This window comes from Pinus tabuliformis, chromosome 3_1 (genome assembly GCF_031772625.1).
Source record: "Pinus tabuliformis cultivar Carrire ecotype Pingquan chromosome 3_1, CPIR1, whole genome shotgun sequence".
Classification (NCBI taxonomy): Eukaryota; Viridiplantae; Streptophyta; class Pinopsida; order Pinales; family Pinaceae; genus Pinus; species Pinus tabuliformis.
The window spans coordinates 24,853,641-24,872,319 of record NC_142301.1 but is presented as its reverse complement, the minus strand read 5'-3'; positions in this window follow the sequence as shown (position 1 = coordinate 24,872,319).

The window sequence follows — 18,679 nt, the reverse complement described above, 5'->3', positions numbered from 1 at the left end:
ATGCACCCCCTGTTCATCAATGATGTATCCCAGATACTGGACCTCGGTCATGCCAAAAGTGCATTTCTCCAAATTGGCACATAACTTGTGTTGCCGCAGTGTTTGGAGAACCTGTCGGATGTGGTGGAGGTGCTCTTCCCAACTCTGGCTGAAGATCAGAATGTCATCCAAGTATACTACTACAAAGGAGTTGGTGAATGGCCGCAAGATGTCATCCATTAGCCTCATAAAGGTTGCAGGAGCATTCGTCAATCCGAAAGGCATGACCAACCATTCGAAGAGGCCCTCCTTGGATTTGAAGGCAGTCTTCCACACATCTGAGGGTTCAATTGGTACCTGGTGATATCCTGACTTCAGATCGATCTTGCTGAAATATTTCGCCCCCTTTAGTTGGTCTAGGAGGTCATCAATCTGCGAGATCGGGTACCTATTACGGACAGTGATCTTGTTCAGCGCCCGATAGTCAATACAGAGTCTCCACGTCCCATCCTTCTTCTGTACCAACACTATCGGGCTCCCACAGGGCGAAGAACTCGGACGGATGTGACCTTTCTGTAGGAGCTCCTGAATCTGCCTCTTGATTTCATTGTTCTCCAGAACGGAGCGCCGATAAATTGGTCCATTGGGTAGCGGCGCACCTGGGGTCAGATCAATGGAGTGCTTGACTTGACAGTGCAGAGGAACCCCTGCCGGGGAGGTGAAGATGTCTTTGTACTCCTCCACAATCTTGTCCATTTGTAGCTGCCGTGTAGAGGGACCTCGTGTGGAGGCCGCGGCCACTGTCTTCTTCTTCCCTTGAGGGCGTATCATCAGGAAAACAAATTTCCTGGTTTTGGAAATGATCTTACTGCATTGTTTTGCAGTAATCAAAGAGATGGCGGCAGGTGGTGGTACCTCTGGTATCCTGAACAACTTATTTCTCAATGTAATAATAACAGCACGGGGCCTTGATTCATACACAGCATGTCGCTTCCACAAGTATGGTTGTCCTAGTAATACATCACAAACTTCAAGGGGAGCAATGTCACACAATACCTCATCCGTGAAGGGCTTGATGTTGTATGGAAGGCGACACTGCTGGCTCACGCGAAGATCTCGCCCTTGGTAAAGCCACCCAATGGTGTATGGTTGTGGATGTGCTGTGGTCGGTAAGCCCAACCGCTTCACGACCTCTGCCGAAATGAGGTTATTTTGACTCCCGCTATCAACAATGAACTGTATCGGGGAGCCCTTGACCCACATCTGGGAGTGGAAGAGACGCTCCTCCTCCTCTGGATCTTCGGGTTCATTTTTCTGGATCTTTGCGGTAGCAACAGTGGCGCTGGGATCCGCATCAATGATCTGCTTCCCTTTTTCATACCCCTTATCGGGTTCTGACTCAGAGTCGGAACATGCATCTGATTCTGAAACCTTTAGCTCATCCACCAGTGACTGTTTGGCCCGACACTCACTTGTGTTGTGAGTGGAGCTCTTATGGAACTCGCACCATTTTCCAGTGTCCTTTCTCGGCTTCGCGGCGTTGCTCTTTGCTTGCAGCTTCAGCTGGTTGTCTTGGGCTGTCCCGCCTTGGCTTTGTCCTTTGTTCTGTGGTTTAGGGGCACCTTTCCCCTGCTTTGGATTCGCAGATCCAAAGTCTCGCTTCTTTTGTTTAAACTTATGCTCGACTTTGACGGCATACCGGTATGCTGCGCCGAGCGAGGGGATGTTTAGGAACTGTATTTCTTCCTGGATGTACTTGTGCAGGCAGCCACGGTATTTGAGTATCAAATGTTGCTCCGAATCCTTGATACCCAACTTTGTGCGAAGGGTATGGAAAAGATTGGTGAACTCCGACACATCTTGGTCCCTTCCCTGCCGCAGCGTGGTCCACTTTATGTATTCATCCTCATAGCTTCCGACAGGGTAGTACTGCTCCTTGATGGCATCCCGGAACGAATCCCAGGTGGGTGCGGCTGAAAATAGTGAGCCAGTACTTTCATCCTTCTGCTCGCAGTAGGTTTCCCACCAGTCCTTGACGTGGGGGGCTGCTTTGAGAAGAGCAAAAACAATCTTTTCCCGACTCGAAAATTCATGAACAGAAAAATAACCCTCTAGCAGATTTAACCATTTATCTACGGCATCGGCGTCTATCTGACCCTCGAATATGGGGATTTCAAAATTAACTTGTACCTTAAAGGGTGTGGCGTTTCCAGAGGAGCTGCTGGAAGCCGATGTGCCGCTTCTGGGTAGCCGCTGAAGGATCTGCGCAAAGCTGTCCATCATCGCGTTCCGTTGTCGCTCGAGCGCTTCTTCGAGCAAGATTTTGATGGGATCTCCTGCCCCCTCGTCTTTCTTCTCGTCCGCCATGGGAGGCCGTCGGGATTTGCGAGGCTGGTCTTGCAAAGGTTCCACCAGTTCAAGCCCTAACTCCTTATATCCCGACCTTGTTGGGGACATGCAAAGAAAAACAGAGAAAAAAGCAGACCGCTCTGATACCACTGATCCAGATTTAAGAAGGAACGCAACAAATTACAGAGATAACCATATACACAAAGATGCAGCGGAAATAATACTTCATTTCATTAATGGAAAATACTGACATATGCTTACAAACAGAAATGGCAATAAACTAGCTAGGGCGATGGTAGCTTATCTCTGAGAAGAGATGTGATGGCTACATGCCTCTGAACTGTATTACAATGAGGCTCAAAGGCCTATTTATTGTTGAGAAACAATGGAAAACCCTTCACATACCGAAACCTAACCCTAGAAGATGAAACGCCAAATTGTGGGCCCCGTTTGGGTAAATTGGTACATCAATTTCCCGGGGTCGTAACTTTGGCATACGATCTCCGTTTGACGCGTACGATAGCTCGTTAGAAAGATCTATCCGAGTACTACCACTTTGGGAGGCAACATCAGTCCATGGACTCATGTTGCCCCAGATTCCCAAAAAAACGTCGTTTAGGGCCTCAAAACGGCTCCGGAAGTTCAGGACCCGAAAAACTGCTAAAAATAGTAAACTGTGCTACAATTAAGGAAACTGAAAATGCTGAGAAAGACAATGGTGGGGGTCCAGGTGGACCTGGCAGGTGGCCACCAATATCCACCTGGATCAATGGATGGGTGATGTGGAGGTGCGGTGGCAGGGACACAGTGGCAGGGCGCGAGTACAAAGGGATGACGTCATAGGGGAGGATGTGGCGCTGACGTCACACAGGCGAGGGCGGTAAGTGGTTTTGGGTGCACCACCTTAGCGCCTAGGTGGTTTTGAGGGAGGGGGCTCCGCCACACTCGAGAGGTTGACGCGTGGCGGGAGTACGACGGCAAAACCGCCGAACTCCCGGATAATAACCCTCGGGAAATTGGCGCGTGAAAAGGCCCGCCCACCGTAGATCTTGGGTGGGCCAGATCTGACGGCTGGCGGGAGGGTTAATATGGCGGAGGCTTAGTATTGGGGCCCGCGCGTTATTTAATTTAATTAATCACACGGCGGGGTGGTTTAACGTTAATAACATGGGTTTTTCGGGATATACGAGCGGGGTTAAAAACTTTGGAACATGGGTTTTGGGTTTATATGCATGCGGGGGTTAATTTAATGTTTAATAAAGCTTTTTAAACATTGAACCTTTGGAAATAATGACTGCGGAGGGTAGGAATGAAAGGTTATCAGTTCAACCAGGGGTTAACTGATCCCAGGGGAAATGAGGAAGGCTAAATATAAGTCCCAGATGGACTTAATATTTCCCTAGATTTTTAGAACATATGGCTATAGTGCCCAGGGGGGAATATTCATTATTTTTGGGATTTTATGTAATTTTTGTAGTAAATGGGGATAGGGGAGTGGTTAGGGAGCTATATAATACAATTAGAAGTTAATATGATTCTATGAGGTGAAAGAAGAGCAGAAGGCTAAGTTTCAACAGTAAAACTTAGATATAGGGGCAAAGGAAAGTGAAAAAGTGATTTTAGACAAGAAATGTGGCTTCTTTTCATTTAAGAGAGCCAACATTTAGTTTAATGTTTCACAGAGATGAAATAAACTGGGACTTGCTGGGCAGATCCCAAGGTCCTTTAGGGGGATGTTAGTAAGAGAGTTTGAGAGGGAGGAGAAGGGAAGTTAGACATGCTTCCAAAATTCTGCCATTTAAACACTGCTTTGCTACCTCTGCCACTGATGAGATGAGCTGTCCTTGTCAAAGCCAACACTGAAGATAATCTTGTTTCCGCAACCCCAAGCCACCTACCCCTTGTACAACACCTAGCATTTTTTGCTACTTCAGGAAGGGTGCACTTAGACTTGCAAACCCTGATTGTTTTTCTTTTAAACTGCCTTTACTATCTAAAACTACCCTTATTTCTTCCAAGGGCCCAGATTAAGCTGTTGGGCTCCTTCATTCTCTACCTAGTTGGTACTCTGCCAAGCTTAAGCTGTTTGGACAGATACATTCTCTATATTCTAAAGCAAAAATTTAAACCTAGGGGAACCAAGCTTAAGCTGTTTGGCTTCCCCTTGACTGAGAAACCATTCAAAAATGGAAATTTTGCAGCATGGAAAAGATGAACATTTTTGGTACTTCCACTGTCAATCATGAAATATGAAACCTGTTGCAACAGGAAGCTAACACCTCCTGTGTTCTTTTATTCACTTTTGTTACTGCATAAACATTAATGATAGTTGAAGATTAACTAATGTTCTAAAAATATTTAAAAGTGCTAATTGCTAAGGAATATTGATTCACCCCCCCCTCAGTATTTTCCAACAATTGGTATCAGAGCTTGGTTCCTTCAATATCAGTTTAACAACTGGAAGGAGATCATGGAGCATACCAAGAATGGTGTACCTCTATTCAATGAAAATAAGTATGCACTCTAGAAAGGATGAATGGAGGTCTATCTCTTGGCGCAAGGTTACGAAGTATGGGACACTGTTCAAAGTGGCTTTACACCAACCACGGATGAACAAGGTAAGAAGAATTTGGTAAATGATGCAAAATCAAAGAATATTATTATCAATGAACTTATTGAATCCGCTTATCATAAGGTTTTGGGTTGTAAAACCACCAAAAATGTATGGGACAAGCTTGAGAATATATATGCAGGTGACTCAAATGTCAAAGAAGCAAAGCTTCAAATCTACAGAGAAAAATTTGAGAAACTCGGAATGAAAGAAGATGGCAACATTGTTGCATACTTCCAACATGTTGATGAAATAACCAACACTTTGGAAGAATTGGGAGAGCCTATTGACGAGAAGACTATTATACGAAATATTCTTAGAACGTTACCAGGAATATTCAACCCAAAGGTATCGGTCTTAGAATATAGTGCAAATCTGGACAAACTCAGCAAAGAGTTACATGGAGTTCTAATAGCATATGAAATGAGAATTGATGAAGAAGAGGGTACTTCGCATCTAGGAACTACGTTTGCTGCATCTAAGAAAAACAATAAGGACAAACAACCTTCAAAGGCAAAGACCTGCACCTGCAAGTGTGAAGAAAAGGAAGATGATGAACAAGGTTTTTCAGATGGAGAATATGCTTACTTTACGAGAAAACTAAAAATTGGTAAGGGAAAATTCAAAGGCAAACTTCCATTGATATGTTTCAGTTGTGGTGAGGTTGGGCATTTTGCAACAAAATGTCCAAACAGAAGTGATGGAAACTCAAAAGGAAAGAAAGGCTTTAATAAATTCAACAAGCAAGGCAAGAAGAAAGGATTCAAAAGGAAATTTCTCTCTAAAGAAGATAGCTCATCATCCGATGAAGACAGTGACAGTGAAGAAGCCAATGAGAGAGTATTGTTTATGGCCAAGAATAATAAACAAGAGGTATCGAACAATGAACAAGAAGGGTTGACCATAGAATAATTTTCTAAGGAGGCAATCAAGCTTATAAAAGATCTCAAGGCTGAGAAGATCCATTCCAACACTCTTGAAGAACAAGTTCAAGGTGTCAAAATTGAAGTTGAAGAACACAAATGTATTGAAGACTCACTTAAAAAGAAGTTGGAAGAAAGCAACCAAGAAAGGGAAGCATTAGAAGCCGAAGTAGTCTCGCTGCGTAAGGAAGTGAAGAAGGGAAAAATTGTCCAAAACTATGCCAACAGCTCAAGGGCGTTGGAAGAACTCATCAACAATCAATGATCTTTCAACGATAGAACTGGCCTCGGTCACAAAGAAGAAGAAGTAGGACCTTCTACAACATAATACAATGAACCTATGAGATCTAACAGGAATGTAGACTTCATTGAACAAGATTCGCAAGAACAACCTTGGAAGAAAATTCCCCGACGAAGATTTCCATCCAAGTACCAACATATTTTTCATGGCTATTGTTATTCATGTGGAAAATTTGGTCATAAAGTTGTAGAATGTCGCACATACCCTAGGAACCAATACAATTCCAGGAGATCTGTCAAATATGAACCTCCCAGGGCTCAACGAAACATCAATAGTTTTGAACATCTAAGAAGTAATATTGAATGATAAAAATTTCGAAACTTTGGACACATAGCAAGAGGCTACAGACTTGAAAATCCTCTAGAAGAATCTTCGAAGCCACAGAATGAACGAACATGGAAGAAGAAGAACACTGATGATTTTTCTCTCGCTCTCAAGGCTCAAAACAACAAATATGTGTGGTATGTTGATAGTGGTTGCTCAACGCATATGAATGGAGATAGAAAGAAATTTGTATCTCTGAAAGAGAAGAAGGATAGAACCGTGTCCTTTGGAAATGATGGATCTTCAAATGTTATAGTATTAGGTGCCGTCAGTCTCGGAAGCAAAGATGCTCTAACCAAGAATTTTCTATTGGTTGGAAACATGAATCACAATCTGCTCAGTGTTGGACAAATGTGTGATCAAGGACACACAATTCTATTCAACTCCACAAAATGTGAAATCAGGAAAGGCAGGTATGGTAAAATTGTGGCTACAGCAAGTCGAGCTCCAAACGACATATATGTTCTGGATGAAGCAACTAAAGCATGTCTACTAGCTAAAGAAGATGAAAGCTGGTTATGGCACAAACGAATGGGTCACATAAACTTTGACAATCTTGTCAGGATAAGTAAAAAGGAAGCAGTACAAGAAATGCTGAAAATCTCAAAACCTTCCAACACATGATGTGAGGCCTGTCGACACGGCAAGCACATAAAATTCAGTTTTAAAACAAAAGAACACTTTGCATCACATCCATTGGAATTGATACATACTGATCTATGTGGTCCTATGGGAACAAAAATCTTAGATGGATAATTATATTTAATGTTAATGATAGATGACTATACGAGGATGACAGCCATCCGTTTCCTAAAGAAACAATTTGAAGCATTTGAGTGCTTTAAGATCTACAAGGAGTTGGTAGAAAATGAAACTGATTTAAAAATAAAGTGTCTAAGATCAAATAATGGCAAAGAATTCACTTCCAAATTATTTCAACAATACTGTGACAAAAATAGAATAAAAAGACAATTTTCAATAGCACGAACACCCCAGCAAAATGGAGTCATTGAAAGAAAGAACAGAACCATACAAGAAATGGGTAGAACAATGTTGAAGGACTCAAAATTGGATGAAAAATTCTGGGTTCAAGCAATTGATACGGCAGTCTTCATTATCAACAGAAGTCTTCTTAGAAATAATTGCAATAAGACCCCATATGAATTATGGAAAGGAAAACTGGGTAATGTAAAATATTTCAGAATCTTCAGAAGCAAATGTTATATCAAAAGAGAAGATCAAAAGTTGGGTAAGTTTGAATCGTGTGTTGATGAAGGTATCTTTGTTTGTTACTCACGCAAAATAAAGGCCTATAAATGCTATAATCTAAGACGAAAACAGATAGTGGAGAGAATAAATGTTACATTTGATGAAGATATTCTTCTAACGAAAAATGATGAGGATCTAAAATATTTGAAACTTGAGACATGGGCTGAAAAAGGTACAAATAAAATTCTAGAACAAGAAGCAATTGTCAATCAGGAAGAAGTAAATAATGATCAACAAGATATACTGGAACAACAACAAGAATCTCCTCCAAATAGAACAAAAGAATGGATTCAAAAGAACCATCCATCAAATCAAATCATTGGTGACATAAATGAATGAATTGGAACAAGAAAAGGTCGGCAGCTTCATTCATCACAACAAGCTCACATTGCTTTTCTAGCAACCTTTGAGCCTAGTATTTTTGAGGAAACCAACCATAATGAACATTGGATAATAGCTACGAATGAAGAATTGGATCAAATCGAGAAGAATAACACCTAGGAATTAGTTCCACAACCAAAAGATAAAAATGTCATTGGGACTAAATGGGTGTTCAGGAAAAAATTGAATGAAGATGGATGGGTTACCAGAAACAAAGCAAGATTGGTTTGCAAAGGCTATGCACAAGTGGAAGGAATTGATTTCGACAAAACATTGGCACCAGTTTCCAAAAAGGAAGCTGTACGGATGTTTCTCGCCTATGCATGTTCAAGAAAAATAAAATTCTACCAAATGGATGTTAAGTCAGCATTTCTAAATGGAGAATTAGAAGAAGAAGTTTACATCAAACAACCTGAAGTTTTTCTACTATCAGAAAAAGAAGACTATGTTTGCAGGTTAAAGAAGGCTCTGTATGGTCTCAAGTAGGCTCCCAGAGCATGGTATGCTCATCTTGATGGATATCTACATCAACAAGAGTTTAAGAAAGGTACTTCTGATAGCAATCTTTACGTACAAATAGGTAGGGATAATTTAACAATCATTGAGGTATATGTGGATGATATAATCTTTGGTAGCAATGATGATCGACTAAGTAAGAAATTTGCTGCAAAGATGCAAAGTGAGTTGGAGATGTATTTACTTGGTGATTTGACATACTTCTTAGGGCTTCAAATATCTCAGCAAGAGAAAGGAATATTTATATGTCAAGCCAAGTACATTAAGGAAATGCTTAAGAAATTTAAAATGGAAGATTGAAAACCCATCCTTACTCTGATGGTAACAGGTTTCAAATTGAGCATAGATGACTCATCTAAGGATGTGGATCAGAGGTTGTACAGATCTATGTTTGGTAGTCTTCTATATGTAACAGCCTCTCGACCAGTTGTTATGCAAGCAGTTTGGCAAGTAGCAAGATTCCAAGCAGCACCAAAAGAATCACATATTATTATCGTCAAAATAATTCTTCAATATCTAAAGGGCACAACAGAATATGTCTTATGGTATCCCAAGGGCAACAATCTCAAGCCTTTACGGATGCAGATTGGGCAAGAAGCATTGATGATCATAAGAGTACTAATGGAGCAGCATTCTATCTAGGTGGTTGTCTTGTATCATGGTTGAGAAAAACGAAAACCTCAATCTCGTTATCTACGGCGGAAGCATAATACATTTCAATGGCAACTTGTTGTACTCAAGTCCTTTGGATGAAACAAACTTTGCAAGATCTTCAAGTACAATTCAATGAGCCTATTCCCATCTTTTGTGATAACACCAGTGCCATTAGCATCTCCAAGAATCCTGTCATGCATTCAAAAACAAAACACATTCTGATAAAATATCATTTTGTTAGAGAACAAGTCGCTGAAAATAATATCAAACTTGAATATGTTGGTACAAAACAACAAATTGTTGATATCTTCGCTAAACCTTCACCTCGTGAAGCATTTGAATATCTTCGTTAGAGGCTTGGGATTCTCCCAAGTTCTCAATAGATTTTCCTTTTTTAGAAAATAAAGGGGGAGTGGAAGTGTGTACAAGTCTGCAGGATGGTTGTGTATCAAGGGGAGTTACCCTTTTCCATTCATGTCAAAGGGGGAGAGAAGGCAGTAGGAAGAGGTTCCCTAATCGTAGGAGGAGTATTTGTGTTGCCATCAATGCCAAAGGGGGAGATTGTTGATCTAAAGATGATCTGAGGTTGTCATTGATGTCAACCCAAGCAGCACCAGGGGCTACCCTGATTTTGCAAGGGAATTTTGACTTGAAAACTTACTCTATTTTGAGTCAAGGATCTTGTAGATAAATTCTACTCATCGATATGTTTCCGTTGATATATGGCACACCAATTAATTCTTCACGGTTTGAGAGATATTCTTTTTTGAAGTTAGTAACCCCAGTTAGTGGGCTAAAACCCTGTGGGGTTGTGGCATGGCACTCGTAATTGGATTTTGTCATCGAATATTCATTAATTAATAATTTTTTAAGCTCCTAAAATGCCTCCAACATTCTCTATAGAAGCCCCTCTCAACTCTATAAAAAGAAATCTCATTTCTGCGAAGTCTTAGATTCTGAAATTAAAACCCATTTGATTCACGATCCTGATGAATGTCGTGACCGAATTTCAAATCTTGGTGCACTATATTTCCAGAGATATGATCTTTGGAAGTTAAAGTTTTTGCAGGCTTCCGAATTTCATTGCAAAGAAGCAACCTTGAGAAAATCATCATAACTCTCTCTTTGAGAAGAGGATTGGAATTTAGTAAAAAGTGATAGATAGTGCACGGACTATAGTTTTTGGTATATCAATTTTAGAGCTAAAGGAGAAAACAGGGAGACGTGGCACGTCATACAAGTTCACTCTACCAAACTAGTCCATAATTAGGTCATTGTGAGAGATTGGGCATAACTTTGTCTTGAAGAGTCCAAATCGGGTCAAACCTATGGAATTGGAAAGAAGACTTAGAGGGATTCTACAAGACCGAAGATCACATGTTGGGGATCTGAAATCGCAGAGATACATCAGATTAAATATCGTGCTCCTAGAAGGTAAGAAAAACTAGATCAAGTGTTGTCAAGGGGTGCAAAGGACCAGACTTTCTAGGGAAACAAAGAGCAAGGTGCAGCAAAATGATGCAGCAGAGGTAAGATATAGGTAAGTATATTATGTATATACATTTTCATCTCTTAATTTCATTAGGTTCTTTGTATTCCAATTTTTTGTTTTTGTTTAGCACTGACATATGCTCTGCAGGATGAGGTAAGTTTTTCTATTATCATATTATGGGTATTTCCTTGAAGACTTTTTGCAAGTATTATATATTCATCAAGAGAAGACCCTATGCATAATCTAATGTTCTAAAGAATGACAAAGGGTAGCATGACAAGAGCAGCAATCAAGGTGCAGAACAACAGCAAGAAGTTCACCACATGAAGTCTTCAAGTGGGCAACACTGCATACAGACATTGTAAAAGTATCATTGTACAAATTCATTGTAAAAGCATCATTGTAAAATTTGTATGTGTCTATCTGCTAAGAGTTGAAGAGGCATTTTCAGGAGGTCTAGGATCATCAATAGGTGGTTGTTTCATAGTTGGGGTTATGGTATAGTGTGTCTTCTTCTTCTACATCATTCTATATCATTGTAAAGTGGACCATTTTCCCTGGTACGGGAATCCATTCTTCTTTTATTCTTCTATAGGGTGGTAGGTTGGTGCTAGGCTGGTGCATGAAGTCACCAATAGGTTCAAGCCTGTGAAAACTTCAGGGTGGTAGGGTGGTGCTACGGTGAGTTGTAGCTCATTGGGTGTTGGGACATCCATTCAGTTGACTACTGAAGAATCTCGAGCATTGGAGCGTCCATCCAGTGGAGCTAGAGAAGAATGATTTTCTAGATTATAGGAAGTTGGAGCTTTCTTTTCAATTGGTGTTGAAGATTAAAGAATTATTAGAAAAGCATTCGGTGGTTTTTTACCCGGAGGGGGTTTTACACCTAATATTTTTGTGCCTCCTGTGTTCTTTTATTCACTTTTGTTATTGCATAAACATTAATGATAATTGAAGATTCACTGATGCTTTGAAAATATTTAAAAGTGCTAACTGCTAAGGAATACTGATTCAGCCCCCCTCTCAGTGTTTTCCAACAATTGGTATCAGAGCTTGGTTCCTTCAATAGCAGTTTAACAACTGGAAGGATATCATGGAGAATACCAAGAATGGTGTACCTCTATTCAATGAAAATAAGTATGCACTCTAGGAAGGAAGAATGGAGGTCTATCTCTTGGCACAAGGTTACGAAGTATGGGACACTGTTCAAAATGGCTTTGCACCAACCGCGCATGAAAAAGGTAAGAAGAATTTGGTAAATGATGCAAAAGCAAAGAATATTATTATCAATGGACTTATTGAATCTTCTTATCATAAGGTTTTGGGTTGTAAAACCACCAAAAATGTATGGGACAAGCTTGAGAATATATATGCAGGTGACTCAAATTTCAAAGAAGAATCTACAGAGCAAAATTTGAGCAACTCAGAATGAAATAATGTTATGCTCTTAACCTGCAAAGCGATACCCAAACAGAGAATTTGCGAAGAAAAGATACCGAGAACACAAAATAAGCGAATAAAATATACCCAAAGCACAGAATAGCAATGATTTTATTATCCAGAGAGAAATGTTCACAGGCCTCTTCGAGGGGGCAACCTCCAATAGAGCAGAGCTCGATTACAAAACAAGACACAATACTCCTCGCAGGGAGTCTCTATCCTTTATATATGACTCATACATGCAATACCACGAGCCAATATCGTGGATTTTATTAATACCATCTATCTAATACTACCGCCCATTTACCATCTAACTAATACTTCCGCCCATTTGCAACTAACTGTGGTCTCGTCATTAATTGCGGGTTAACCACTTACAATTATTAATATGGGCTTTATTGACTCTTGACTATGACGTGATCCCATGACATAAATAAGGGGGTTAGGGTGGGACCCTAACATGCCCTCCCCCTTAAGACTAGCCTTGTCCTCAAGGCTGAAGCTGCGGAAACTGCTGAAGAATAGCGGTTGGTTCCCAAGTTGCATCTTCCAGCGAGGTGTCTTTCCATTTGACTAGGACCTCCTTAATCACGCGACCACGCAGGTGCTTGTCTCGTGTGTCTAGAACCTGTTCGGGTTGAAGCCAGATTGATCCTTCTTCATCCAATTCAGGTAGACTGGTTTGAACTCGGCAATTGTTCCCAATCACTTTCTTGAGGCACGATACATGGAAAACTGGGTGGATTTTTGCTGTAGGTGGAAAAACCAGCTTGTAAGCCACTTCTCCAATGCGTTGAAGTACTTGATATGGTCCGTAGAATTTTGGAGAGAGCTTTTGACAGCCCTTGTCTTTGAGTGATGTTTTCTTATATGGTTGCAGGTTCAAAAAGACCTGATCCCCTTCTTGAAATTGGCGCTCTGAGCGATGTTGGTCAGCCTGTTGCTTCATACGGTTCTGAGCTTGATGAAGATTCTCGCGCAAGTGGGCCAGCATGGTTGCACGGTGTTGTAAGAGTTGATCCACTGCTTGTACTTTGGAGCACCCCGTGAGATAAGAAGTAGGGGACGGCGGAAGTTGTCCATAGACTGCTTCATAGGGAGTCATTTTGGTGGTGGCATGATAGTTGGTGTTATACCACCATTCCGCAAGAGGTAACCACTGTGCCCAAAGGTGTTGTTTTTCTGAAGTGAAACACCTCAGGTAGGTTTCTAGGCATTTGTTGACGGCTTCGGTTTGACCATCTGTTTCCGGATGATATGAAGTACTGAGTTTGAGTTGAGTGCCTTGTATTCTGAAGAGCTCCTGCCAAAAATTACTGGTGAAGATTGGGTCGCGGTCGGACACAATCGAAGTGGGCATGCCATGCAATTTGAAGATTTGATCCATGAAAGTTTGAGCAACCAAAGTAGGTGTGAATGGTTGGGGTAGAGCGCAGAAATGAGCATACTTCGATAGTCGGTCCACAACCACCATGATGACTGATTTGTTCCCAGACTTTGGAAGACCTGTAATGAAATCCATGGAGACCTCCATCCAAATTGACGCCGGAATGGGCAATGGTTGTAATGTGCCTGGTGTGTTGACGGTTTCCCCCTTGTGGCGTTGACAGACGTCACATTCTGCTACAAAAGTAAGGATGTCCTGTTTCATGCCGGTCCAAAAAAATGATCTTCTGGTGCGAGTGTATGTCTTCTGAAAGCCCGAATGTCCTGCAATGGGAGAGGAGTGCAATTCTGCCAAAATGCGACTTTTGAGGGTGGATGTTGGTGATATGACGACTCTGTCCTTGTAGCGAAGAATATCATTCTGCCACGAGTAGCCCTTGCTGGAATTAGGATCTGCCTGTAATTGAGAAATGAGTTGGGAGAGCTCAGGATGTGAAAACCATTCCCCGCGAGCCTCTTCAATCCAGTCTGGAATGGGGAGGGATATTGCGAGCAGAGTACTTTCCTCCTCAAATTGGCGTGACAATGCATCTGCTACCCTGTTGTCTTTCCCTTTCTTGTAAATGATCTCATAATCATAACCCAGCATTTTGGCTAACCATTTATTTTGTTGGGGGGAAGATAGGCGTTGCTCCAAAAAATATTTAAGACTGTGATGATCTGTGCGGATTTGGAAACGTCGCCCCAACAAGTAAGGTCGCCAGGTTTCAACTGCATGTAAGATGGCCATCATTTCCTTCTCATAGGTAGATTGGCCCAAGTTCTTCCCACTTAGTTGTTGGCTGGTGAAGGCCAATGGTCGCCCTTCCTGCATTAAGACTGCTCCAATACCTGTTCCTGAAGCATCAGATTCAATGAAAAATGTTTTGGTGAAGTCCGGTAGTGCTAAGACCGGAGTGGAACACATGGCGGTTTTGAGAGCGGTAAATGCCTGTTGTGCTTCTTCGTTCCAGAAGAAGGAATTTTTCTTGAGAAGTTGCGTCAGGGGCTTCGCTATGCGGCCATAGTTGCGGACAAATTTACGATAATAGCCTGTGAGACCCAAAAATCCTCTCAAGCTTTTCAAGGTCTTAGGTTGAGGCCATTCTTGCATTGCCTGGATCTTTTTGGGATCAACCTTGACACCTTCACGGCCCACAATGTGGCCTAAATACTCAACTTCTTCCATGCCAAACGCACACTTAGACATTTTGACAAATAGTTTATGCTTGCTGAGCAGTTGCAAGAGGATATCTACATGCTTAAGATGTGCCGCCCAAGTGCCACTATAGATGAGGATGTCATCGAAGAAGACCAGGACAAATTTTCTGAGATATGGTCTGAGGAGGTTATTCATAAGGCTCTGAAAAGTAGAGGGGGCATTACAGAGACCAAATGGCATGACCAAGAACTCATAATGGCCTTCATGAGTTCTGAAAGCTGTCTTGGGAATGTCAACTTCCTTCATGCGAATTTGGTGGTAGCCTGAGCGAAGATCCAATTTAGTGAAGAATTGAGCCCCATTGAGTTCGTCCAGCAAATCGTCAACCATTGGGATGGGAAATTTATCTTTGACTGTTAACTTATTGAGGGCCCTGAAGTCTGGACATATCCGCCACTCCCCATCTTTCTTGAGGACCATGACGACTGGAGATGAGTAAGGACTAATACTAGGACGAATGACACCTGCTTCCAACAATTCCTTAATGATTTTTTCTATTTCATTCTTTTGGGTGAACGGATGTCTGTATGGCCGCACATTTGGGGGTTGGGCCCCTGGGACCAATGTGATGCTATGATCATGTTCCCCTCGCGAGGGTGGCAGTTCATGAGGTTTGTCAAAGACCGTCCGATGTTTATTCAAAATCTGTTGCATCTCAGGATGAATTGGCGAAGACATGGTATCTACTACCTGGATGGCATTAAATTGAGCTACTACTCCATGATGGCCCTTTTTTAACAATTTTTCCATACAATGCGAGCTTATGATAGAAGGGGCTCCCGCTTGTAGCCCACGGAGGGTATGTGTGTAGTCGTTCTGCTTAAAACTCATATATAACTCCTGGAAATCCATTGTTATTGGCCCAAGAGTGCGGATCCATTCCGCACCTAGGACAATGTCGCAACCCCCCATGTGTATTGCAAACATGTGGGTTTTCAATTGATAATCCCCCATTTGGATTTTGACATTTTCACAGCGACCTTCACATTTCATTGTGCCTCCATCTGCAATCTGGACTTGGAAGTTAGAAACTGCTCGGACATAACAATGTGCTGCTTCAGCGATCTTTTGGTGGATGAAATTATGGGTACTTCCACTATCAATCAAAACTATTACTGGCCGATGTTTAAGAAAACCCCTGATTTTGAGAGTTTGAGGTGAAGAAATTCCTGCCAATGCATGTAGCGAAATCATTGGTTCATCAGATACCATCTCCTGTTGGTTATCATCTTCGGTCGCCTATGGTTCCTCAAGTGGTGGATCTTCCTCGGTGGAGCTGTAGTCAGTGGCATCTATTTGAAAAAACTTGTGCTCTTTGCATTTATGACCCGGGGAATATTTTTCATCACAGTAGTAACATAGTCCTTGCTTCCTTCTTTCGGCCATTTCTGTAGGTGACACCTTTTGAATCTTAAGTGTTTGGGTCATATTGGGAGCCTGTGAGGGACGACCTTTAGCGGGAAAGTTGGGGCGGCTGGATTGAGCTGCTAATGCCCGTTCCACCTTACGGGCTACCTGGCAAGCCTCGTTCCATGTGGGGGGTGGTGGAGTAGAACCTGAGCTTTGATGGCTTCTTTAAGACCGCTGATAAAGCATTCCATGTAGAATTCATCTGTGAGACCCTTAGTGCGGAAGGCTAAGGCTTCAAAAGCGGTAATATATTCATCCACTGTACCCATCTGTCGGAGCTTAGTGAGACGCCCCAAAAAAGAGTCTTCCTGTTCAAAGCGATTTCGAAGAGCTTTGGTAAATTGGCCCCAATTCTTAACTTGTCCATTGCAACGCTGATACCATTCCTTCCATTGCCATCATTCACTGTCCAAGTACATGGTGCCCACCATAAGCTTAGTCCCCTCATCTATGATATGATTCAATTGAAAATACTATTCCATTTGTGCTAGCCATGCGGACGTGTGAGAACCGTCAAATTTATGCATATCCAACTTGGGAGGTCTCTGATTTGGTGGTGGATGGGTGTGCCAGACGTGAGGAGAGTGGCTAGACTCCCCCTCATGGTATTCATGACCCTTATACGCCTCCTCGTGGGCTGGCTCCTTGCCCTTGTCCTGTAGTAGGCAATCTAATCCTTTAAGATGATTTTCGATCCTTTCCACCACAGAGTGGAGGGAGTGCACCTCTTCTTCTATTTTTTCTACCCTTTCATTGGCCATTGCTTGAGCGCGAGTTTCTACCATACACCCGTCTGACGAAAATTTGGGACCGCCGAAAAAATTTTTTTACTAAGAATTGAATGGTACCACCTTGCTCAGCTCATCGTCCTGATTCTGATGGGCTAGGTCACCAATAAGCGCCCTGGAAGTTTTACTCCTTTCTGATCAATACTGCAGTCGCCAAATCCTCAAAATGTCAATGCCACCAAAATTCCTGTGAAAATTATATCCAGGTACAGGAACCCTTTCCCACTACTCCGATCTGGCGAATCTGGGAGATCTGAATGGTGGAACAACTGCTGTTGCTGATCTGGAATGTCCGATCTGGTGGATCTGAGAGATCTGAATGGTGGAACAACTGCTGCCGCGGATCTGGAGATGATGTGTGATCCCTCGAGAGAAAGGGAACTATGGTCTTGGGGAGTGTCAGGTGCTACAGATCGCAATATACATAAGGGTCTGACAGTAGTACTCGGCCCAATGTTTCAGGGCTCTAACTAAGGAGGATCGACGGTACCCTTAGCCGTACAACCCGACTACCCTATCGTACGGGCGAGTAATCTCTCCGAGTGCTGTTCTCGGTGTATTGTAGCCACAAGACGGCCGAAGTTTTATCTATGGCGAGGTTTCAAGGGAGCTAGGGGGCTTCCTATATACCCAGAGGGTACGTGGAAGACAGTCCGTGCGCGGTTCTGTCTAATGCGCTACTACTCGAAGGGGTACCCACAGGGGTTACAAGGGAGTCCAACAGACGTGACCACCTCTTGTATTTCCTGCGTGCATGCCTCCCCAAATCCGCAGGTTTATGTGCTTAACGACAGATCCCGTGGTTTAAAGACGCCAGAACACGTCTCTAGCCTAAAAAAAATTTGCTAAAATTTGGAGATCCCACTGAGCCCTAGAAAGTGCTCTGATACCACTTGTTATGCTCTTAACCTGCAAAGCGATACCCAAACAGAGAATTCGTGAAGAAAAGATACCGAGAACACAAAATAAGCGAAGAAAATATACCCAGAGCACAGAATAGCAATGATTTTATTATCCAGAGAGAAATGTTCACAGGCCTCTTCGAGGGGGCAACCTCCAATAGAGCAGAGCTCGATTACAAAACAAGACACAATACTCCTCGCAGGGAGTCTCTATCCTTTATATATGACTCATACATGCAATACCACGAGCCAATATCGTGGATTTTATTAATACCATCTATCTAATACTACCGCCCATTTACCATCTAACTAATACTTCCGCCCATTTGCAACTAACTGTGGTCCCGTCATTAATTGCGGGTTAACCACTTACAATTATTAATATGGGCTTTATTGACTCTTGACTATGACGTGATCCCATGACATAAATAAGGGGGTTAGGGTGGGACCCTAACAAATAAGATGACAACATTGTTGCATACTTCCAACACGTTGATGAAATAACCAATGCTCTGGAAGGATTGGGAGAGCCTATTGACGAGAAGACTATTATACGAAATATTCTTAGAATGTTACTAGGAAGATTCAACCCAACGATATCGGTCTTAGAATACAGTGCAAATCTGGACAAACTCAACAAAGAGGAATTACATGGAGTTATCATAGCATATGAAATGAGACTTGATGAAGAAG